Raw genomic sequence first — 24,752 nt, 5'->3', positions numbered from 1 at the left:
TGGGGCAGATAGGGTGATTTGTAGATTCACACATGCTGAGCTTCAGGCACTTTGAAAAAACTACATTGGGCAAATTTGAGATTTATGCCCCAGCCCCAATGCAATTCATGTGTTGGGGTGCTCCTACTGAGAGCCACCAATGGGAGCTGACAGCTGCACACAGTGCACTGGAAACATTTTAGAGCTTGCTGTAAAGAAAATAGAGCAGTCTTCGCCTAGCAGGGAGGAAAATCGATGAGTTGGCACTTGGCAGTGATGACCAGCAGGAGGATGCTTCTGATGAATGCTGAGTCATTGATTTCCCTCCCTGATCAGCAGCAGCTGCTCCATTCACACTGCAGAGCCTCCTCGCTGCGACCACACGTGTCAGCAGCCTTTATTGGCATTAAAGCAAGAGGTATCAGCTGACAAGACACCCAATTTATGTATTTTTGGTTTCAATAGCACTACCTTACAATTTCTAAGTTGCTTCTCAGCAAGGGCACCTAAAAAGACATTGATATCAAGGCAGGAGTTCCAATAGCACAGGCAGCTCACAGGTACAGGCAGTATTTGCACAACAGATGTGTGAATGTCACCCAAGTCTTCAGTTTCTTTTCTCACCAGAAGACAAATTTCATAAACTCAGAGCACAGTCAAGCAAAGAGGTTAAGACATCATCTGAGAAGGTAGGCTGCAAGTCAGCACAAAGCTTACATGTTTAAAAGCAGACATGTGCAAATATGCAGATGGACTGGGCTCTGCTCATGTGCCATGCCTTCAGTATGTGTGGTATAACATGGCATGGCTGAAGACCAAAGCATAATTGTAGTTTGCAATTTTATGACAGTAAAAAAGCAACAGGTAAAACAGGTGAGACTACAATGAATGACTACAATGAAAGTGTAGTCAGAGCAGGTTATTACAAATCTCAGCATTTGATGAAGATGTATATATTTCTTAACATGTTCCATCACTTGCTATATTGTTTACATTGCCATAATTATTACTTAGGAAGTTAATGTGTTTGTGTATCTGTTTGAATTGATCTCTAAGGAAGCAGTTTACATAAGGAGAAAAAAGAAGAGAGGGGGCTGTCATGAGATGAATGCTGTTTCTCAGGATTAAAATCGACCGAAATACACTATTTATAGTCAGGCACTTCACTGCTAGTAGCAATGCTGAGCCTCTACATTTCAGGTTCCATTCATTGCAGAATATGCGTGACTTTGCCTCAAAAACACTCACAGAAAAAGTCATAGGTCAGGCTTCTGTGCTTGAACTGGTATTTTAGCCAAAGCTCACGTGGCCAGCCACAAACCCATTCTCCCTTAACTCTGCGGGTGCTTGTCCTCTGAGAAAGAGCCTCTTTCAGTGACAAGCCTGGATTCAGGAGAGCCCATCCCTGGCAAACTGTATTTTCCTAGTTAATTCAGCTGCAGATTGAAAATTGATTGTTTACAGTTTGCTCCCTGCTTTCATAAGGCACAAGTCTACTGAAATTCTTTTGCTTTCTCAAGCAAGCCTGACCTGGCTTCAGTGAGTCCTTGTTAGAGCTGCATTGAACTCAGTGGTTTTAGTTTAGATAGATTTCTGGAAAGTGTACATCAGTTACAACATCCACTCAGGTTGGAGTGTTTTTTTGAGTTTATGAACTCTAAAATTTAAGATAAGCATCACTGCCAGCACCTTTCCTTTGCCTTATCTGCCTGCATTTCTGAAAGCCTGCCTTCACTCTGCTGTGCCTGGGGCAGCTGAGCAGGCTCCTCCTCATACCAGTGGCTGCATTAGCACAGAAGCTTTCAAGGATAACTGCTGCTCCTCGGGGAGCCCCAGAATAGGAGCAGGCAAGAGTGCTCTCATTCTTTTATTCCTTCTCACGTCTGGGGCCTGAAGTGTCTTAGGCTGTGCTAAAAATCTGCTAACTTAAGAAAAAAGTCTCTGAAATCAGATCGTCAGCTATATTGCAGGTAATGAGCTGTGCAACTTCTGAAATCATACACGTATCACTTTCTTTAAAATTGTTGACCAAGGGTATGAAAAATACAAAACAGAAATAGCAAATGAATTCAAAAGTATAATGTGACCCTGTCTTATGTCTGAATTTCTTTGGTATGATCCACATGGACAGAAATGACTTGCACGTTAGCAGTTGCCACTGATGCAAGTAGCAGTGTTCTTGTAGATCTCCATTTAGTTTGCCAAAGATTTTAGTAAAATACTGACTTTGCAATTTGAAGGCCAGGTTCTGGTACTGACTGATGAACAGGTGACAAGGAATAGAAGAGGAATCAAATGAAAAACAAGGAACATGACAGATACTAAATAATTTCATTATTGACTAAAAATTAAAGAACACTCAATTCAGGGCAGAACTCAGAGAGAATAGAATACTTTGTGTGTAAAATGTTTTTAACTCCTATAACCCTGATCAGAAGGGGAGATCCTACCCATAAATAATGAATTCTCAATACATATTATGCATACTGGGACACATAGTCCAAGTTTTCAGTAACAAGAAGTTTCATTAAATAGATGTTCCAATGAACAAGATTCTGCAATGTTTAGATCATATCTGACTAATAAAATTAAAGATTTAGACATAATTAATATAGATCCAGACATTTACCTAATTAAATTGAACAGAGTAGAAAGAATTGATTATACATTTCCTTATGAATGAAAATAAACATACAAATTAGTGTTCTTCTAAAGATAATATATAACTCTAATGCTTTGATGATATAAATCTCACAATTTTTTAATGTAAGATTGCTACTGATCAGAAAAAATGTATGTTATTACAGTTAGTCAATCAGATTGTCCAAGTCAGCATAGGAGTTGATGGAACAATGACAATTTACCATATCTGAGAATCTGCTCATTATCTTCAACCAATGAGGAACACAGAATCAACATTTGTAAAGAGGAACAGCTCCTTAGAGACACTATCAAAAAAAACTTTTTCAGATGAAAAATGAAAATCAAAGATAACACTACAAAGGCTGTCACCATAACCAGTACTCAAACAGCTTTAGTATATGTAAAAGAAGAAAATTTATCTGAAAATAAATTCAAGAAGGCTTCCCATAATGATGTGAAATTCTGAGAAGGGGTTTAAAATTTTTCTTGAGCTCTTGAAATCAGATAAGATCCTTGAAAATAGACTTTTTCTAGATGGGGTAACATTTGGAGTCATTATATTGTGTGTATCCCTTTCTGTTACATTCCTGAAAAAAAAATCAGAGTATTCAAGAACAGCCCCAAATAGGCTGCCTTTTAGACACAGAAGACATTCTTAAAATATATTCCAAAAACTCTCAAATGTTCAGAGAAACAGCTGTTCAATCTTATGTCATATCACTACACCATTCTTGTTGCAAAAGATAGAGACCTTGCATAATCAACATATTTTCCTGGCATGGTCTCCTATCACTCCTGTTCTCACTCTCTAACATAGCTGCTGCATTAGCAGCACTTCTGTTTGACCACATATGCTGAAGATTATTTTCTAGAATAGACTTTTACAGTCAAAGCTTCATGAATACTGCTGGTCAGAGCTGTCAGGACCCTTCTTCATAGAAGATATAATTTTACTTTCAAAGACATCTGGTCAATATTTGTTAAAGCTTGTAGATTGGTTTGATGATGTGGGACTAGAAACTCCACTGATGTAAAACTGATATAACAGTAATATACTCAGCAGAAATATGCCAAATTAACTTCAGTACAAAATATGTCCCTAAAAACTACAATATAGGAAGGCCTTAGGCAGGTATGCATCTTTTAGAAACAGACTTAAAAGTGAAATCTTCACTTTCCCTAGATGTAACTTGGGAATACTCTAGGCCTTAAGCAAAGCTATTTGAGGGTAATGTCCTAATGCAGATAAGAACTGAATTTGGCTCAATGTGCATTCACTGGAGTTGCTCCACCCTGCAGAAACACCTCTCCAGATCAGTATGGCAAAAATGTAGGACAGAGAGCAGACAGCACTAGTTCATTTTTGCTCACTTTTTAAAGCCTTCCTTGCAAGCATCTTTTCTCTCTGTGTGTATGTGCATGTGTCTACCCCTCCTCTTCCATTTCTTTTCTCTGTAGGGCATCAAAAGTGCTTTCCAGGTGGGAGGGCAGCAGTGTAAAATTGACTGCCATTCTAGTCAATTTGCTTCAGCAGCCATTCCATGTGTAAAGCACTTTATACAGAAGGAAGCTTTTTAGACATGAAGACCAAGAAATCTATTCTTTTACAGCCACAAAGTCCCTGTGAAATCAGAGGTTTCAAGAACTCATGCGAGGATAGAATTTGGCACGAAACCCACTGGAAAAAAAAGCCCATTAAGATCTTGCAATCTGTTTGCCCTTGTTTTTCTTATTAGCAGAAGAAAAATAATTTGTTCTAGAGAAGAACGTCTTTACCCAGGACCTTGAAGCAGGCTCTACACAGTACCACTGGAGCACTTTCCACTGACTTCTACTGTCTGAAACCAAATTTTAGTTTTATTTTAAAATCAAATAGAGAGAGCCTAGAGAAATACAATTATCTGTCTACATTCAGATTGTGTGTCTCATGCTTGGTTGAGTTGGTATCATCCAGTGATAAGTACGATCCATTTCAGTCTTCTGGTGTTTACTGTTTTTCTATCACCTTACATAACTTTTACTTAACTCAGTATTTAAGCTGTAAAGGCTGTAACCACCTTTAACCACTTTCACTTAATACGTTGAGGGCTGGTTTTGAGGACAAACACAATTGTTCTTGTTGCTGTTGATCTGGAAGGAAGGTCATTCTCACTGAAAACATGTGGCTGCTACTTGACATAGGAAAACCCAGCAGCCTCCCACGTGGCCAGGACAACATCAGACCAGCCAGATATTTAGTGAAACAAACAAGTCTTTTAAAGACAAACAGTCTCACTGATTCTCACAAATGCTTCAAGGCCATCATTTAAGAAAAATCCAAAACAACAACTAGTTGCCAAGTGCATCATGTAATCCCAATTATGGAAAGTCTGCTACTAGCAACCCAGAAAGTTGGCCAAAGAAACAGTGGGCCAACCTGCATCTCAAAAATATGGATCCAGCCTCAGGAAGCTCTCTGAGAGTGATTTAAACCAGTCAGGGCCAGCCCAGGGCGGCAGAGAAACCAGTCTCCTGGAGAGATTCCTAAAGCCTCTTGTTACAAAGCAGAGAATGCTACAAAACAGGAAGGAACTTGAAGAAGAAAAGTTGAGGCTACCCCAAGACATACTGAACTATATCCTTCTGATTCCAGACAGGCACTTTTTCTGACCTCAGCTTAATGAAAAAAGGTAACTGTTCTACAGTAATTTGTGTTTATTGTCAAAAAAAGCTTTTGCCTAAAGCCTAGCAAAACATTTTGTTTTGTGCTTGAATCACTCAGTCTGTCCTGTCCACAAGGTAATTCCCTTTGGCTTTGCACCAGCTTTCTTCTGTATTTGAAGACTGCTATCATGTTTCTACTCAGTGTTTTAACCTCTAGTCTAAACAACCCTCTTTTCTCATAGGTTTCTCTGTTCTGGTGCACATAAGAATTAAACCTTAACTTAGCTCAGAACTTTTCACAGCTGTAAAAGAGAAGAAATACTTCATTCATTTTGTAGATTGTGCTCCTGTTTTTAGAACTCAAAATTTCTCCCCTCCACTTTTTTTACACTAGTATGACATTCCCCATTCATGTTCAAGCTGTAGACAGCTAAACCCCTTAATTCCTTTCCTTTATTACTGCAAATTGGTTGGTTGTTTCTCATTGAGCTGATTCTATGAATGAATGATCCTTCTTGTCTAAGTACAGAAACTGGACTTATTTTTAATTGCATCCTGGGTTTTTTTCATATCATCTTTCTAATTTGTAAAGATCCCTTGAAATTCTAATGTTCTCCTCTATACCTGGAGTCTTCAAAGCTTTGTGGTATCTGCAAATTTCATATGAACATTCCTTATCCAATTAATGAAGTCACTAATGAATATTTAACAGTATCTGGTTCAGGACAAATCCATGTGAAAGTGCATTTGATATATACTTTTCTATTTCCAGTAAATCATTGCTAACTATTCTTTGACTTTGTTTTCCCAGCTCATTTTGCTAATAGTCCATCGTAGGTCTTTTCTAGATCTTGTTTTTCCAGCTTGTTTAAGACAGTGTTATGTGAAGCAAGAATGCTTTAAAGCATCCCTAAATTTAAGATCTATAGCTTCAAGAGATATGAGAAACACAGTTCATAGGCTTCTAGCAGCTTTGCACCTGCAAAGAGCCCTTCCTGAGCAGTTTTACACCCAGAGGGTGTTATCCCTTCACTTGCTCCAACTTTCCCCCACTGTAAAGAAATCATATGCAAGGGAAAAAAAACCACTGAGCTGATATGGAAATTCATGGAGTTTGGAGTGGTATGAAGCACAGAGATCAAGTTATAAAGGTACGCTGTCTCTGAGCATTCCTTCACAGCCTGGAAAAATCTTATAACTAAAGATCCCTGTTCCCACCTTCTAATTGTGGAGGGATTCTGCAGATATATGCAACAAAAGCTATTACCTCCCAACCACTTCATCCAATCTAGCCAGTTCCATCAGTTTTACCTCCTTCACCTCTACCAGCGCTGGAGAAAAGGAGTATCCAGACCCAGACTTGTGTACTAGCCTGGCCCAGCTGGGTGATCAAAGGAAGGAATGTTGGCCTGAATTTCCTCAGTTACATGCATTACATTAGGCCCTTATCATTACTTTGATGTCAGTTTTTGTGGTTTAATTATATGCTAAGATGTATTCTTAGGTAAGCCAGGAAGAGCCTGTCCTTATGACTCAACCAGCTACTTTTTGGCCAGCTGACTGTACATTTAATTAACATCCTGGGCATCAGTTCTGCAGTCCTACCCCAGGCAAATCTCCCATCAAAGTGAATGGGAGTTACCATCTGTGCAGGGCTGAGCAGAGTTAATAGAACAGCACTACAAGTTTGGGCAAACAGTCAATCTTTATGAATTTTTAAAGCTAAAAAAGTTGTTTTTAGATTAAAATATCCCTTTTAGTTTGAAGAGATTAGTTTTTTTCCTTAACTGGTGTGTTTGAATCATTTCTAATCCAGATACTGGTGAAAAGATTAAGAGAGGTCTTCTGTGTTCAGTCTTTTAATTTGTATTCCTTCCTTGGTGTGGGGACATTTGAGCATGGTGCATCTCATAGAAGCAGTGTATATGTACCACATCAAGTGCATAGGAGAAAAGTTACTCCTTTGACATAGATAATTTTGCATTTAAAACTCCAGGGTGAAAGGTACACTCTGGTCAATGGCAGCAAACATGTAGGTATTTAATGTTTGGTAGTAAGCTAACATTTCACCCATTGAGCTTCATGGCAAATTTGCTCTCAATTTCACGAAAAAACCCCCAAAAAAACCCAATTCTCAAGCACTGAGAATTGAAGCGTCTGAAGCACCATCCCAAAATTTCAAATTCTGCTACTGGATAATCTTAATCAAAAATATGTACTATAAAATCAAATAAGTGATGGGTCACAACCATTTGGATCTTTCCCAACACTGACTTTAAGAGACAGTATAAGAACACAAACAAATCCATGATGGTATTAAAGACTTTGGAAAAAGCTCAGTGGGATTTAGAGGAGCTGAATCCCATGCTAACCTCTACCTTTCCCAATTCAATCTGCTTTTGCTGTTACCAAGGGTGCAGCTTCCACAGTGGTGCTGGGTCCCTAGTTAAACTCTGCTCACCTCAACACAACCTCATCCCTCAAAGACTTTACAGACTTCCCACACCAGCAACAGCTCTGCTTCACTTCTGAGCTGTCCTGGAGACAAGAAGGTGCCTCACTGGCTGAGAGGGACAGAGGAGCAGCAGAGCTTGCCTCAGCACCAAGGCACTGCTCTGGAGCTGCAGAAGTGCTTGAGGGGGACAGAAATGGGTTGAAGACCAGAGAACAGGATATAACACTTCCACTGCAGCACCAGGACAGCCCAACAATGCTGTGTATGTCTAATGCACATGTTGTATGGGATTGTCCAATGTGTTTGCTTTAAAAAGCAGGTGAAATCCAAGCAAAGGCCCTGCCAAACTCAGAAATGTAATTTGGATTGAAAGAATTTGCCATGCTTTGCCTCAGAAGGCAATAACCTTAATTTGGCCCCACAACCACAGTGGCCACAAGAAGTAGCAGTAAACTGCATCTGTGATTCAGGAAAGAGTAAAAACTCTAAGAAAATCAGTGATGGACCAAAAATATCTGCAGTGGAAACGTATATACATTGTATCTCATATTTCTCACAGAAAGGCTGTTCTTTGGCAGAAATAACAGACACTGGTTTATTTTGTGGAACAGGAGACAGAAGAGATTTTTCATACTGAAATGATCAAAGAATAAATTTAGGTTTTAGTTTTCTCTGTATTGTGTTTAATTAGGGCAGGGGAAAATGGGGAGGTGGGGGGAGGAGAATTTAAGAATATGGCTGTCCTTAAAGAAGGTTTTCAGCAGTGAACAGTGCTGGGTAGAAATCTATCTTGCACTTGTCACATCTATATTAAATTATCTACTTTTTTCATTTTACAAGGGAAGACGTGAGCAGAACATTACTCAGCTGTCAGGATACAGGGCTGTGCTGCTGAGCAGAGTAAAGTGAATATATTCTACAATGCTGCAAATCCAGCACAAAGGTACCAGAGGAGGGATTTGTGTCACCAGTTTTTCCTCCTGTGTTCCTGGAAGGTAGTTTTCAGTAGGCTCTGTTTTGACTGCTTTTTGCTATGATGATATTTAAACACGATCAATGGCCCTTTCTTCTGTAAAAATAGTGTCTCCTGACTACAATGTTACAGATAAGGACTAGAAAAATATTTTTAGCTTTCATCAAATACAAACTGACCAATGTAAAGCTACTATGATGACTTATACAGATCCTTGCCTAAATACCAAAGGGTAGTAAAGAACAATCCCTGCAACTCAGATTTTACTATGCTTTGCATGTATTTGGCATATCAGAAAATTAGCAGGTTATAAGAGCATTAACAACGTACTAAGAACATTATCAATATCATATTTGTGCTTCCCTAGGCCATAAATATGATAAAGCAGAAAGACCACCAGAGAATTTCCTGATAATTCCCCACTTTTATCTTGAAATCTGACCTTATGATTACAGACTTTGCTGTAATCAATTTTCCCACTTACAGGAATAAACATGTAAAAGAGAGTCATATATTCCTTGCAAGGACAATTTTAGACCACAGAGTGGTAAGACTTCCAGGGTTCAAAAAATGCCAGAAAGCTAAACCTGAGTGACTGAACTGTGACCATAGAGGGTAGACAGGGAATACACTTGGGAACAGCTAAAAGTTATATTATAGAAAAATAAATGCTGAAAAATCGAGATAGTTCCTATCACTTCCATCCAATACATTTGCAAGTCAGCAGTGCTTTTTATGACATTTCCCTGACTGTCAAAGTAGTACTGTACTTCTGGGTATGGCAAGAAGTTGAATGAGAGCTCTTTTATGTGAGAAAGTTACAACAAAAATAAAAAGCCATATTACAGTGTGCTAGAAACTTTTCAATGTATGCATGTACTCAGTGTACTGCAAAGTAACATCCCCTTATGTTTACTGCTAGCTGAGAATATCAGAATATAATACCAATCAGTTAGTGCTGTCCACATTTAAAGCCTAATATATCATACAGTTCATCAGACAGAAAAACTGCAGAAGACAAACAAAAGAAAAGAAGAAAAAGCAAATTTACTCTACTAAATAAGCAAGCAACCACAAAAGCAAAATATCAAATACCAACTCTGAGACATTTTCCATAAAAATACAAACACCCCACCTCTTAACTCTGTTCCTAACTCCCACCCTGGTGAGTCACTGTGCACAAAGGGCTGGACATTATTTGTGTGCCAAGAACATGTTTAATCTAGAATCTGCAGACTGACACCAGAGATGCAAGAGATGCATACAGTGCACTCCCCCAGCTCATTTTCAATAGGGGAAAACACCAAATCAGCTGCCAAAACAAGTGCAAATCTTCAGTGTCATCAGAAAGCGCTGAACTCAGACTATGCCGTCTGTCTCGTCTGCTCAGTTTCGTTTCCCTCTCACAGATTCCTTTCAGCAGTTGCACCTCATGTGGCATTGGGTTACACAGAAGCCTGCTCAGCTCTTGTTTGATCTTGTTTGTTTACCTTAGTCATGTTATAAACACTAAATCTATTTTCCAGCTTATGACAAATGTGTCCATTATTCTTTCTTTCCAGCATCCTAAGCATCCTTATACTGGCCTCAAAAATGCTGCTGTTTTCTAGTTTCCATTTTCTCCTTTGACAGAAACAGCTACAGAGGTTTATGCATAATTTGGCTTCTAAAGTTAACCAAGCTTTTGCAGTTCCTTACTTGTATGGTGAATATGGAGACAAATACAATTTTTAGCTTTTTTTTTCCAACTACTTTTGTGGAATGAAAAGGCTAATTGACAATCTGAGCCCCAACTATGTAATTTATCTCAGCTTGTGCTAAGTTGTGGCAAAATACCTTGAGAAAGGAAAGTAGGAGACAACAGATCTCTACCTCAACCAGATGCTTTTGCTAGGAAAAAACAAACTTCCATTTTCCCAATTAACTGTAAGAAGGTTCCAGGCTGATACCCACTCCCTTGAGCTTGTTAGTCTGAGAATGGTGCTGAACCACCCCATGAATGAATTTGTGAAACAACACTGACAGTGCATCCCTGAGCCACCTCCGGCTTCCACCTGTGCCAGTGGCATATCTCACAGATACCTGCCTTTCAACATTTCTCATTCAGCTGTATTCCAAAACTGAAGAGCAGTATTTTCCCTTAAAAAAAAGACAGAAGTTACCAGAACACTGTTTGATAAAAAGAACATTCTTCTGTACTGCTGAACATCCTGCACTACTAATAAATTCATAATGAGAATAAAAGGTGTTCAGCTCAGTAGGGAAAGGATAGATCCAATACTCCTTATAAATATAGATACATATTTTACAAAGATCATTTATAAGTCGGATCTAATACCTCTTTGTGTCTCAGCATATGTCACAGTTGAGCCAGCCATGCTACACAGAGAAACACCATCTCGCCTCAGAAGGCTGCAAGCTCTGCCCTTCTCGTTCTTTGCCCAGCCTTTTATCCCCTGCTGTTGATGCACTGCACCTGTGTGCCCTCTGCTCCCTTTGGTGCTTGGTCAGTGCCCTGGGCACTCATTGTGTTAATGCTGCTCACCTGCTGCTTACAGCTGGAGCTCATTAGGGATGAGGCTGGGCCAGCCCCACTCCCAATTACCACAAACTGTGTGCCTACATCTTTGCACCTTCTGTAGGAGAATATTGGAGACAATGAAGAGGATGTAATTAGTCTTTCTGCCATTTGAGGAACCTCCTACCTACACTCACTATAAGACTGCTAATAACCAGGATTCCAAGGAAAGCAGCATCTTGATCTGCTTTGGAGTATATTTCTATGTATTAGGGTATTTCAAAGGCATTTCAAAGCCACACAGCAAGATCTCATTCCAACACTGACTCTGAGTTCTGTGGCAGCAAGAACTGCACTCTAAGATACTGCCCAGTTTACAGAAGAAGAAGACTTTTTCAAAACCTGCTCTCTGAAACATGAATTTGGCTCTTTCTAGTCCTTTACACCACAGCTTGGCAGAGCCACTGGAAAGCAAGAATGCTATGGATCTTCTTCATTATTAGCCTTTTGCCCAAGATGCTTTCCTCACTATTTGATTTTTCTTCCTTTCTAAGTTTTTGTTTAGCTTCAGAGGTTCTGCATCAGCCATAATGCCATTGTGGCATTATGAAGTGTTGTGCTAACGCTCCACAGGCTCATGTGACAGTAATTCCCCCCCATGCACATACACTGTGTGGATCTGTCTTGACATCCACCCTAAAATTTCCCAGAGCTTCCCTTCAAGACCTCAAGGGAGATATCTTTACAGTTCATGTGCCTTATCACTATTATTTTCAAACAATGTGGTATGTGGAAGTAAATATCCTGTCCTCACACAAGGGAGAAAGGCAGTAAAACCAGAGTGCCACTGTATGAATTAAGAGAAAGATGAAAAACATGGAGATAATGTTGTTAACCACGGCACCTGACAAAACATAGTATTATCCCTTAAAAAAAGCTCGTCTAACACAAAATTCCTGGTGTTTTTATCTCAGCATATAAAATTCAAACATGTAGTTATTTAAACTACTAAGAAAAATTAGATGACATGATACATGTGAACTACAAATGACAGGACTTTCTCTCTCTATTCTGTCCGACTGACATTTTTGCTTGTGGTTTTATATCCCACTGTTATTTTTTAGGTCACTTCAGTTGTTTTGGAAAAGGACTGTACTTTTACTCATTTAAATGTAATATACATGTACTTATTTACCCACTAAATAATAGGAAGAGTTTCTGATAATTTGGGAAATCCAATAACATACTGTTTATGAACACTGCTTGAATTGGGGAGGGACCAAGAAAAAAACTGAAAAGGAGAGTTTTCCTAAGAGGAGAAAAGTGTTTTTAATCTGTAGAACTCCTGCATTGAAAGAAGCTGACTGGAAAGGTCAGAGTGCCACTCTATGTTTCAAGGGCAGGGCCTTAGCTAAAGAGGTACTTAAAGAGAAGGAACTCACAAATCCTGGCAGGACATATACCCAAATCCTAAAGAATAACTGTAAGCACTTAGAACAGCCACAGAAAATGTCAGGGGAGAGGTGAATGTTGTTCTATGTGGATATGCCAATTTTTCATACTAAAGCAAAGAGGATTTTCTCTTAAAATCCCTCTGCAGGATGTGATGACTTCCTTGTCTGTGTTTGTGACTGAAACTGGTCCATCAGACAAAGAACAGGAGAAAGAGATGATGAACCTCAGCAGGTTAAAACTGCTCCTGGAACTTAAGGCAAGGGGGAGTGAAAGACCCTCTTTTTAAGCAGTGATGTCAGATGGAATATCTCTTCCAGAGGATGGCAGAGGTGGTGCCTGGAGCATAGGAAGTGATCCTGGGGAAGTTTGGAGTCATGTCTGTAAATTCAGACACAATTCACTGAATGCTGAATTTCAGGAATGGTACCAGAGCTGTACAACAATCCTCACCAGTAGTGCTGCTTGTGAATGTACACATAAAACTACTGTCAGACATGGAACACCACCTTGAAATAGCTGCTTGGTGTCTCCAGAAAGAACTGATTAACTTGAGCAGTTCCACATTCCTGCAAGTACAAAACATGCATGAAATTCAAACCCCACAGAAAAGCATGGATCAGAATGTTCAGAAATACTTGGGAAGTGGACAATTGCTTGGCCATTTTCTAGAAGTTTGAATTGTAAACTAAATTAATGGAGTGCACTGAGTCACACAATTATTTCACAATATATAATCATCAGGCATCCATCCCATTTGTTTAACAAATTTTGTAAATTTCCTAATGAAAGAAGAAAACAGCAAAACCCCTAATCTAAAATAAAAAATCCACTGCACGTCTCAGTATTACTGCACAGGTCCTCTACCTGCACATCACTGTTCGTATTTCTCAGGGCCAGCCTCCACATCAGGAGGCCGTAGCCAAAAGCACAGCTGTTCTGGATATTCACTGCCACGTCCTACACTTAAAAACTTCACCAAATTCAGCCCCAAAGCTTCTTAAACAGAGCTACATGTGGTAGTGCATGTGCACAGCACTGCTGGTATCGAGGTGTTTGATATTGAAATCTCACATATGCCCTTCTTTCTAAGATAATTAGTGATTGTAATTTTGTCCCAGGCTGTGCACTGTCTACTCAGACACCACACAGAACCCATGGCTGCGCCATCTGCAAATACATTTGAACAAGGAAGTTTTGAGCACCTGCCAGAAAGCAGAATATCAGCAGAAAAATACATTTACTCAAAGAGAATGAAAATTGAATGGTAGCAAAAAGAAACCAAACATTGCCATCACCATTATGCTGCTGAAGTGCTATTGTAAATGTGCTGTGATTGTTTGCTCACTGACAGCAAACAAGAAACAGGCTGCTTGTGTGAGAGCAGGACACAGTCTCTTCAAAAAGAAAAGGATCTTGTAAAATATCAAGTCAAACTGCTAGGAAATGGATCTGTCCATTTTTATTTTTTAAGTGAGAAAAATAAGTGCGTTTGGTAATTAAAAAAACCCAAACAAACCAATCAATAAAAAAAACCCCAAACAAACAAACCCAAAGCAGGCTTTTCCCTGGAAGTTCCTGAGAAAAACTGTATTGCCCTTAGAGCCTAATTTTTTTTATTACCATCTATAATTGTTTCCCAGGGTGTAATCACTCACATGTAGCTAGAACAGTACTGACTGGAGAATGTCTCCTATATAGGCTTTATTTATTTTTTCCAGAGAAGGGAGACAGAGGCCTGAAGCCATGATTTTGTCTTCATTCTGTGTGCAACATATCTCAAGGACAGAGCACTGGACTGTAAACAAAAGGGACAGCTGTAAGGTCATGAACATTCCTGGAAGCCTATTATACACAAATACAATGTGGAAAGAATATGGAAATCAGACTGAGCTTTAGCAATATTCATTTTATGCAGAGTTTTACATGTTTCTAAGAACCCAAGCTATTTCAAATTCTATTAGATCTTTTGTGTTGTATCATTTAATGTATTACAAAGCAGCTTTAGCTAACAGCAGAGGTGGGGGAGAAGTACAAATCTCACAGCAGAGCATAAAATAACCTTATTGAGTCAAAATGTTGTCTTTTTTGGAACAAAAAGTAACCCTTTATAAAAATGGGAGTTTCAGTGCTAACTGCACTACATGGAGACAACCGAGGAAGCATGAACAGGAAAGAGATAAGAAATGTTACATATGTGTTCTGGAGGTTATATTATTCCTACCATCTTTCATTCTGCTCTAGGCTGATTGTTTTACACTTGTCCTTTAAGTAAATAAAAAACAATAAGAAGGAGAAGGCCCTAATATTAACAGCTTCATGACCCCAGGAAAGGTCAGAATTCGGGTTTTGTTTTGGTTTGGGCTTTTGGGTTTTTTTCTTCTGTGCAGGGTAATATTTTCAAGACATGTTTTTCCCTGCATATTGTGCTTACACAGACTTTTTGGTGGTGCTCCAATAGAAAAATGTCTGCATGTGCAGTTCTAAAAAGCTTTTCAGCAATGTAAATTATTAAAGACACAGGGACTCAAAACCATACAAATGCAGTGAAAAGCAAAATCCCTGTTGGCTGCTGTAGATGACTGAGTTATGCATTGCTCTCTCCTTATCTTCATTAAAGTTTGCACAGGAAAATCATTCTCTGTGGTCCCTCTTCTGTGTCAAATGCTCAGCCACATTCTATGTCCAAAGCACTGCCTCCTCAAGCAACACTCACTAATTCATCAACTTAGTATGGGGACTAGAGTAAAATTAAATGGATACTTCTAAATTCTTCAGCTTTTGGATTATCACAAGAGGCCCTTGGCACTGCAATTGCATGAATGATTACCCATGAATTCTCACCCATTATTTTACTGGATAGTATGTGCCAAGAATGACACAATGTCAAGTTAAAAAATATATAAAATCTCTCACCTGCTCCTAATAACTCCCCCTTCCTACCTTATCCTTTTTTTGCCTGAAAGAAGAGATAGGCCTCACAGTGAGCCCTGAAGGTCAACAATCTTGCATTCCACTGGAGCAGCAAGAGCAGCAAATTCCACAATTAAGAACTAATATAGGAATGTCAGAGTCCCACGTGATTTCAGCAGTTGTAGTTGAGGTTCAACTCCATGCATGAAAGCCCTGCCTGTTAAAAATCAACGCAGCAAATTGCCCCTACAAACAAACTGGAGGCCTACTCCTCTTACAGTTGGCAGAATCATACTCTTGAATATTGAGCTAATATTTATTTGTTGCTGTAGCATAAAGTCTGTGTGACAAGCATATGCCAAAGTGCCAAGAACCTCCAAAGACAGCACCTCTTCTGTTCCTCCCCAGCTAACAATTGGCATAAGGAATACAATATTGTTTCTGTAAGAGCTGAACAGTGAGAAGTGACCTGCATAGTCTTCGACAGACGGAAAATTGCAAGCAGAAAATTCATTTCTCACTGAAAAGCATTTCTCACCACTTTGTTTCCTTTGATACCATTATAATAAAATATTTTCTATTCTAAGGAGGTATCCTGAATCCACACATCAGAGGCAGAGGCTAAGTATTTTATTGTCACTTTCTTCTTTAGCAGCTACTCAATCCAATGAATCTGTCTATTCTACCTGCTCTGCACTCCCCCAGTAAAATGTGATCAGTAGATAAACGGGAGAGCAAGAGGGAGGAAGCAGCAGAGATGGTCTCAGTGCCAGCAGCTATCAGCTAGGCAGGTTTGTGTGCCATTAGGAGACAGAAATACAAAGTGCTCTTTCTGTATGCTCTTCTTTGTATTAAAGCAAAAGCTCCAGGGAGTAACTTCAAATCAAAGGCTGACAGGGCACAGTGAATCTGAACAGTTATAAGACAGCTGGGGAAGGAGAGGCACACAGGTGCAGAGTGGAAGGAGGAGAGGAAGGAGGAGATGTGGATACAGAAATAAAGTTGAACAGTAAAGTATAAATCCACCTCACCCCTTCATCTTGTTCCAGCAGATTCATACAAACAGCTAAGTTTAGTTATTTTGGAGTTTTTCTGAACTCTGTTGAGATGCAAAAGTGCTTTCAGCATGTCAGAGACATATGTTTTCCCCTTTTATGTTTTTAATTGTTCAAATACATTTAATGAAGCCAACATAACCAAGCATTTGGAACTCCCTGCAAATATACCAAAGTGCTGAGGCAATCTGAGTGGATCTACTTGCAAAATAGTTCCTGTTTTATTTGCTTTCCGTGTTAGGAGTCCAGTGCCACAGAGGACTTGGCAAGCCTACAGTGTTCAGTGTTTATCATGAGGAACTGGCTTTTTATTTCTTCCCAGGACACAATGTTGATACAGAGTGAATTCAGTACTGAAACAATGCCTCAGGATGACATTAAGAGACACTGCTGTGGCATATGAAATCTTTCAATATTTATTCTGTTCATATTCCCAGCAGTAACACTGTAGTTAATAAATGCACCTGAAGTCTCCACTAGAATTTTTCATTTCCCATTCTAAGCTCTTTTAAAGTGCTCCTGTGCACTTTACAATAGTTGCTCTCTTTTGTCACAAACATCATATCTTCTTAAGAATGGAAGAGTCTGATCCCTGTAGATCCCAGAATTACCATATCCTACATATTAATCAAAGTTTATGAATCTACTTAAGATTATAAGATTAAAGTAGTCTAAAAGTTTAAAGTATAAATAACCGTGTATTTATTTTTTAAAAGAGCTGGAACATGTTGGCAGTCTTAGAATTCACACTATTTTTTGTTGGGTCAATAGAAAAGGATTTTCTCAGCTGATATTTGAAACAGACTGCTGCTAAATCCTATGCAAAGTCTGGAATGCATCATGCCTACATGTGCTTACATTTTTTTATAACACCAAGACAGCTTAATTACACAGCATCACTTATTTATTTATAACTGTATTACTTTGATGCTCTGATGCCTATGATATTCCAAAAATCAAGTGCAGCTTTAACACAGGTACCTGCTTGTGGCTGTAAGTACCTGAACAGCAGGAACTGGACCACCTCAGCTCATCTCAGGAGCTCAGTCAAAAGCAGTGTGACCAGCACATCCAGGGAGGTGCTTCTCCCCTTCTCTTCTGCCCTTCTGAGACCCTGCCAGGAGCTCTGCATGCAGCTCTGGCACTCCCAACACAACAGAGACCTTGGAGTGAGTCCAGAGGGGGCCCTGAAGATGCTCCAAGGGCTGGAGCTCCTCTGCCATGGACACAGGCTAAGAGAGCTGGGGATGTTCAGCCTGGAGAAGAGAAGGCTCCTGGCAGGCCTCAGAGCACCTTCCAGTGCCTAAAGAGGCTGCAAGAGAGCAGGGAGGGACTTTCTGCAGGGGCATGGAGTGACAGGACAAGGAGGAATGTCTTCAAACTGCTAGATGGTAAATTTAGGTTAGATATTAGGAAGAAATTCTTCCCTGTGAGGGTGGTACAGGTTGTCCAGAGAAGCTGTGGATGCCTCATCACTGGAAGGGTTCAAGGCCAGGTTGGATGGGGCTCTGAGCAATCTGGTCTAGGGGAAGGTGTCTCTCTCCATGGCAAAAGGTTCAGAATGAGATGGTCTTTAAGGTCCCTTCCAACCCAAACTATTCTGTGATTCTATGATGATTCAATGATTTCATGCATGGAATATGCAGGCCTTACTTTGCATCATACTCCATATTATGATAAAAATTAAAAGCATAGACTAAAATCCTCTCCTGTTTTAACTAACATACCTCCACTTGCTTCTGTGGAGCAATGCTAAGTGCTGAAGAACTGGACATATTTTAAAATTCCTAACGAAAATTCACTTCAGGTTTCACCATGGGGATCACTGAATGCTGCATCAGTGTGTGGGCTGTATGTGAACAAAAGGGTTTTCTTTAATATATGCTGAAAATGGAAACTATCATTAGTGGTGCTGTTCTGACTGTGAGGCATTTTTCAGTGACAACTTTTACAAAGAAGTGAAGAGATCTGGCTTAACATCGAATTCAGGTGTTTTTTAAGCACAAGTCCTATATAGAAATCCAATGACTAACTCAGTGTCCTACCTGCACCTCAAAGAAACATATCCACATGAGGTGTTCACGACATCTTAGTGCAATATTTATCCTGAAAAAGCACTTAGGGACTTAAAAACATACATGTGGTTATTTGTATAACATTAACAGGTAAATGTGTGGGGATCACTTCACCCTGAATGAATTAAAATCATCCTTTAAACTGAGCAAAACAAAAATTTCAGCATAAAATTTCACTGGGTTTTAGGACCTGAGGAATACTACAAATTTAAAGTACAACTTGGTAAAAGGTAATTATCCTTGAGGAGATGTTTCCTCTAAAAGCAGTTCTTATCTTAAAAAAAAATTGTCATATTATAATCTCTAAAATATATGTACTTTTAAATTTAAAAGACTGTTTAGTAAGAACTTCATGTGCTCAAAATCTTAATTTACTCTGTAAATAAATAAAAAAAGGATATATTGTGAATTTAAGTCAGGACAAAAAAGTCATGTAAACATGAAAGGGCAATCTGAAGAACAGACAACTTTAAGAAAAATTTCTGGCAGTTCTTATTAATCATATATAATCATACATCTTCCATTTGTTCTATATCACTGTGAATATGAGTAGACTCAATATCCCATTTTTACAGACCTGTCATAGTGCCAAGCAAAAGACAAAATGTTATTAAAAATGGGTTCAAAACCACGGCAAGATCAGTGGATTTACCAACAACTGCAAAACAACTTACATTTAAACTCTTATTACACAAAACCTCAAAAAACTTAGGTCCTGCTTAGATTAACTGGAAAGATACAGAATAATGTGACAATATTAATAAACCTATTCCAACACTCATCTTTAAAAGAAGTTCCGTGGTAAAGACATCTGCTTGTTGTGGCAGTTCTTTTCTCTGTTCCTATTTAGACCTTTATTACAGGGGCTCAACAAAATGCCAGCTAATGAATGAGAATCCACTTTATTTTCACCAGTTCCCCATGATCAGTCCTATATATGAATATAATATGTTTTCCCAGCCTCAGTTTGGCTTTCATATAAAAATATCAACTCTGCTATATTCTGGTCACATAGTGATTCTGGTCTTCTTACACCTCTCTTTAACTAGGTACACAAGCTATTGTTTTATTTGAACAAACAGAACTGTTAACTCTAGGCTGTTGCACTCGTTAACCTGAGATCTAAATACAGGTTTCTTTAGCACCAGGAATGAAATGCGTGCGGACTTCACATGTGACTTTCCACTCACTTTCAATCTAATAAAAATAGAATCCCTAAGTGTTTGAATGTACAGTTCCCACTTTGTTTCTAAATTTGGGCCATTACTTTAAATTATTGTTTGAAGCATCTCTCCCTAAAGGAGATCAGAAGGAAAAGGGACAATGTCTAACTGTAAAGTCGTGATTGTGGAGGAGTTTTCTTTTACTCAGTGCTCTGCAAAAAGCTGTTTTGTGGCATTGCAGAATGCCATGATTTGTTGCATCTTACTGCAAGGTGAAAGGAAGCCTCATCATCTGATCACCACTGTATCTTTACAAGCCCTGAAGATAAAGTATGGAAAATCTATAACTGCAATGTTATGTCTGTTGCTGCTGCGCTCTTTATTAATCAATCAATGCCTCTCAACAAAGCTCTTTCAGCCTCCTCCTGTAGCAGTTAGACCTATAATCAGCTAGACAAAAACAGTTCAGAGATGCATCCTTTGTGCTTCTATGTAATTTACATACACTAAAAAAATCCCTCAGTGTGCTATTCATAACATATTATGTAGTATAGAACACACCACATTATGTGCTATAATCACAGCCATTACTTAAATTGGCTAAAACGTTTTTTTACATTCTGGAGTAAATTTCACTATTAAGACCAAATGGATTAGATCACTGTTTCCCTATTTCCTCTGTAAGTAAAACACAATTGTTAAATAAGTCCCTGACCTTCCTGTGCATGTAAGGTAGGATGAGAGTACTGTTAGAGAAATGACTGTTGTAACAATTTGTAAACATTTGCACCTGATATACAGACACCTTCTGGCTAATTTTTAATAATGAAATTTTTAATTTGCTGAAACTGAACCACAGTCATCAGTGGAGCAAAAAGCATCCCATGCTGCATGGATAGGAGCTTCAGCTGCTGCATTACTGTGCCATTTCAGACACTGCTGTCCTACAGCACAGATCGATTCACTTGCCTTTGCTTCACCATGGTTCTCTAGGGACCTTCTCACCTGCGTTTAGCCTGGTCATTTTCACCCCCTGCTGTTTTAATAAAAAGTCAGATTTGGAAGAGTTAGCACTGCAGCTAGTGACTGCACACTGGATTTTACTTTGCTTTTTTTGCAGGTGAATAGTCCAGAGGAGAAGGAGCCTTCATTTCCCCAGCTTGCCCACCTCGTGCAGCCCCTGCACAGGAGGGTCAGCAGATCCACAGCGATCGGAGCTCTGGGTCAGCTGCACAGGGGCTTGCAAAGAAAGTCATCTGTTAAGTACTCAAGGAAAGATTTATTTAGAAAGCTTCCGTAGGAGGCCAGGGATGTGGATACAAAGGGTGACAAGTCCCAGGTGCTCTAGATGTTTTCAGGGCAGCAGCAAGGTTTACAGTGAGCTGGGCTGCTCTGGAAAAGAGGTAGGTAGAAGCTTGTTTGTAGGTACATTGTCTGACTCTCACAGAAATGTTGGGAAGCAACAAAGTTTTACTTTTGGTTAAAAAAACATATAACACTTGTATAAGCTTCTCTGAAGTGTCAGCACTGTAAGAGATTATTTCTGTCCCACTAAAATCAAACATCTGGCTGTTAGAGAAGATGAAAGTACCTCAAATAAAAAAGAGGATGTTAAAGCATTAGAAGAAATGTATATCCTATACAAACCAAACTATAATATGCTGTGGTCACAATGTGCATTTTGATCTCTTCAAACAGCTGTTCAGGCATTTTGATAAAAAAATAACACACAAGACTTGCCTAAAATTTAAATCCCTCCTTGTATAAATATATTTATTTTCAACTCCTTGAAATAAGTTGTGATGAAATAGAAAGAAAAAAGCTACAACAGTACAAGAGTTAAGACCAAGAGACAGCTCCTTCCTCTGTATTTTTATATCCCACTTCCTTTGATAGTACCTGAAAATGTGATTTTGGCTGGTTCCTTCAAGAAATTAATGGTGGAACATACTCTTACCAAAAGTACCAATTCTTAGGAACCATCACTGGCTACAAGTGGAATAATACACATTCAATCTGATTTTTTCAGCATGACACTAAGGCCATTAACTATCTGAGTTCAAATCCACACACTCCATGAACAGATAGTAAAAGCATGAATCACCAGGCTAAAATCTAATTCTCCGGGCACCAAACTTCCCAACATCACTTATTAGCAGATACAAAGAAAAAAAAATAAATTTCACCCTTCAATTCTCAAATGCTATCTATCATCATTTTGATCTTCAGTGACAGAGACTACTAGAGAGCACACCCCAGAGAACATTGCTCCTAAGCAGAAATTCAGAATTTGGGCAAACTGAGACAACATTCTCTCTAAAATACTGCTAAGCTTCCCTTCATTACCATAAAGTCTTAATCTCAGTTTTGATCTGAATGGGCCAGAATTTTGTGGAAGCCTGAATCCAGTTCTCTACTTTGTAGTCGAGGTCTGTGTTTACTGATGCAAATACAGCACCTGAGTTTTGATTCAATGTAATCTATACATCCATGTCATGTTCACAATACAGCACGGGCTGTATGGGGAGGTGTGGCAGTAAGGCTGTCCCTGAGGGTGAGCTTTATTGGATGTTACATGCTCCAGAGAGCTGTATCCCCTAGCATGGCATCAAACACACAACTGGATTAGCAAATCTCACTGGACAAGTCTGGAAACCACAACAGATGCTGGCAATCACAGAGACAGCGTTGGAGTGCAGCTCACATATTATCCTCACCCTTGGTACTGTTATGTTGAATTTTGACAGGGACTGACCTTTCAGTCAGAAAGAAGATATTTTCTGTTTGTCTGCTATCAAATAAATAGGTCTTAACATGTACAATATTTTAAGAAAGATATCTAGCTGTGTCAGCTCTCTATATGAACAAAAAGCCTTCTGCCAAAATAAGGTGACAGAATTAAAAGATCACCTCTCTCAGTTACGTGATTACAAAACAGAGAGCCTTTACAGCAGAATGTGCTGCAGGCCTCAGAGGTCTGCAATCACTCAGAAGTTAGCTGGGAATTTTAGATTAAATTTTTTCTACAACCTTCTTTTTTCAAGTATCAGTACACTTTGCAGTTAATACAAGAATCAGATTGATTTGCCAATTTACCTGAACATGGCACCACAAATGTGCCTCCTTACTGCTTTTATTTACTTACCAATCTGAAATTGTGGTATACTTCTGCAGGTGTTTTTATGATATCTAAATCTGGATGACTTGTTGGCTTCTAACAACTGACTAACCCAGTTAGAACTCTCTTTAGGCTTGATGTTTTTAAGAGAAGCTAACATTCTTCCTTTTCCAGTCTCCTCTAATTCCCTGTTCTTTTGTCACCCCCTCCCCAACCCTCACCTTTTATCCTCCTCTCAGGAGCAAATGCTAACAGAATTTATATTCAGCATTGTGTCACATGGCAGACATCTATTTTTCACTTGTCAGATTGGCCAAAATTAAAGCAAAAGCATATTAGTATCTAATCAACTAATGCAGATTCTCTGAGTGAAATAGTTGTCAAAAATGAGTTCAAAAAATACTTGAAAATTATTGAGGTAAGAGTACTCAGGCTTGCATAACAAGGGACAAGATTTCTGCATATCCATTAAGGATTTTTTAAAATAAACTGCAACAAGGCAGAGGATGGGGCACAGCTAAATGCACATTGGAAAAATCAATAGCCATAAACAGCAGATCCTTTTTAAACAAATCTATCTGTAAAAAGAAAACTGAAAGTGAGTGATTCTTTATCCTCCCATAAACAGCTAAAAATTTACATGTGCTGCCAGTTTGAATAGGACCTACCATGTTTAATATATTCTGGGTTATATTTTGTCCTAGATGAATCAATTAGAGGCAGCCATTCCCCAAGGTGAAAATATACATTAAGAGGAAAAAACACCATGCCAAACAACCTTTCATTTATTTAAGTAGTAGTAGTAATAATAGCAGTAGTGGTGTTTTCCCTTGCTTGCAATGAACGTAGGTGGATTTCATCTCCAATGAAACATCAGTGTGAGATGTAATAGTTGTAAGAAACCAGCTGACACTCTTCCCTGTTTGATAACACAGAGCTCACTTTTCTCTTATTGATTCTCCCACATAAGTGACCTGTATGGAACATAACATGCTGGTTAGATTATGCTCCACAATGCTTGAGAGAGAGTGAGCCCAGTAAGCAAAAGGTTCCCAGCTGCATAAACAATCATACCCTGCTTACTGCCTGATACAAGAGTGAAACAGCTGTATTAGCCTTGGCAGAGAATTATTTCAGACACAACTGCGCTTGATTTATGTAGGGGATCCATGAACATAAAGCCAGACTTGAATTTCTAGGAGCTGATATGGTCAGACTCACTTTGTCTACTGCTGTGTGCCACCAAGGTAAAGCAGCAGCAGCAGCCTGGACTGGATTGGACACTTTTGCCCATGGTACAGTTAAGTCCTTTAAGAGAAGATGGTTATTTTTCCCTTTTGTACCAAAGACATGGGTGCAGTAACATCTTTTCTCAGTGATGAAGAGATCAGAAGGGGTTTTGATATTTGAAGATACACAAATGTTTGAGTGGATGAGTTCTGACAAACTACAGCTCTTTAAGAACCCTGTCCTCTCCATATTCCACCACACCAGCTCTTTGCAGCTCCACACGTGCCATTCTGCTTTCTGTCCGCACAGCTGTACAGTCATCTCGAGATGACACAGCACTCTAACTTCAGAAATGGCCAATAAAACCATGAAGCAAAACTTTCTAGTCTGTCTAGCCACCCTCTTCAAGTTTATGAAAGCAGGTTTTCAGAGCTGACAGATCTTTTTGATATTAATAATGTCCCCAGGAGCACAGGGACACCTGACTAAATTGTGAGAACTTTTCTTACCTAACAGGGTAACATGGTTTTAAGGA

At 39.1% G+C, this 24,752-nt stretch overlaps 1 long non-coding RNA gene across 1 annotated transcript in view; it reads right to left on the bottom strand.

The window, feature by feature from the left end:
* The window catches only part of LOC131563911 (uncharacterized), an 81,320-nt gene extending 70,214 nt beyond the window's left edge, over positions 1-11,106 (bottom strand). Inside the window, exon 1 of the long non-coding RNA XR_009275330.1 lies at positions 11,032-11,106. This is a non-coding gene — a long non-coding RNA (uncharacterized LOC131563911). The remainder of the gene's footprint in view (positions 1-11,031) is intronic.
* Between the last annotated feature and the right edge of the window lie 13,646 nt (positions 11,107-24,752).

The sequence above is a fragment of the Ammospiza caudacuta genome, chromosome 14 (genome assembly GCF_027887145.1).
Source record: "Ammospiza caudacuta isolate bAmmCau1 chromosome 14, bAmmCau1.pri, whole genome shotgun sequence".
Classification (NCBI taxonomy): Eukaryota; Metazoa; Chordata; class Aves; order Passeriformes; family Passerellidae; genus Ammospiza; species Ammospiza caudacuta.
This window is presented reverse-complemented; position numbering and strand designations above follow the sequence as displayed.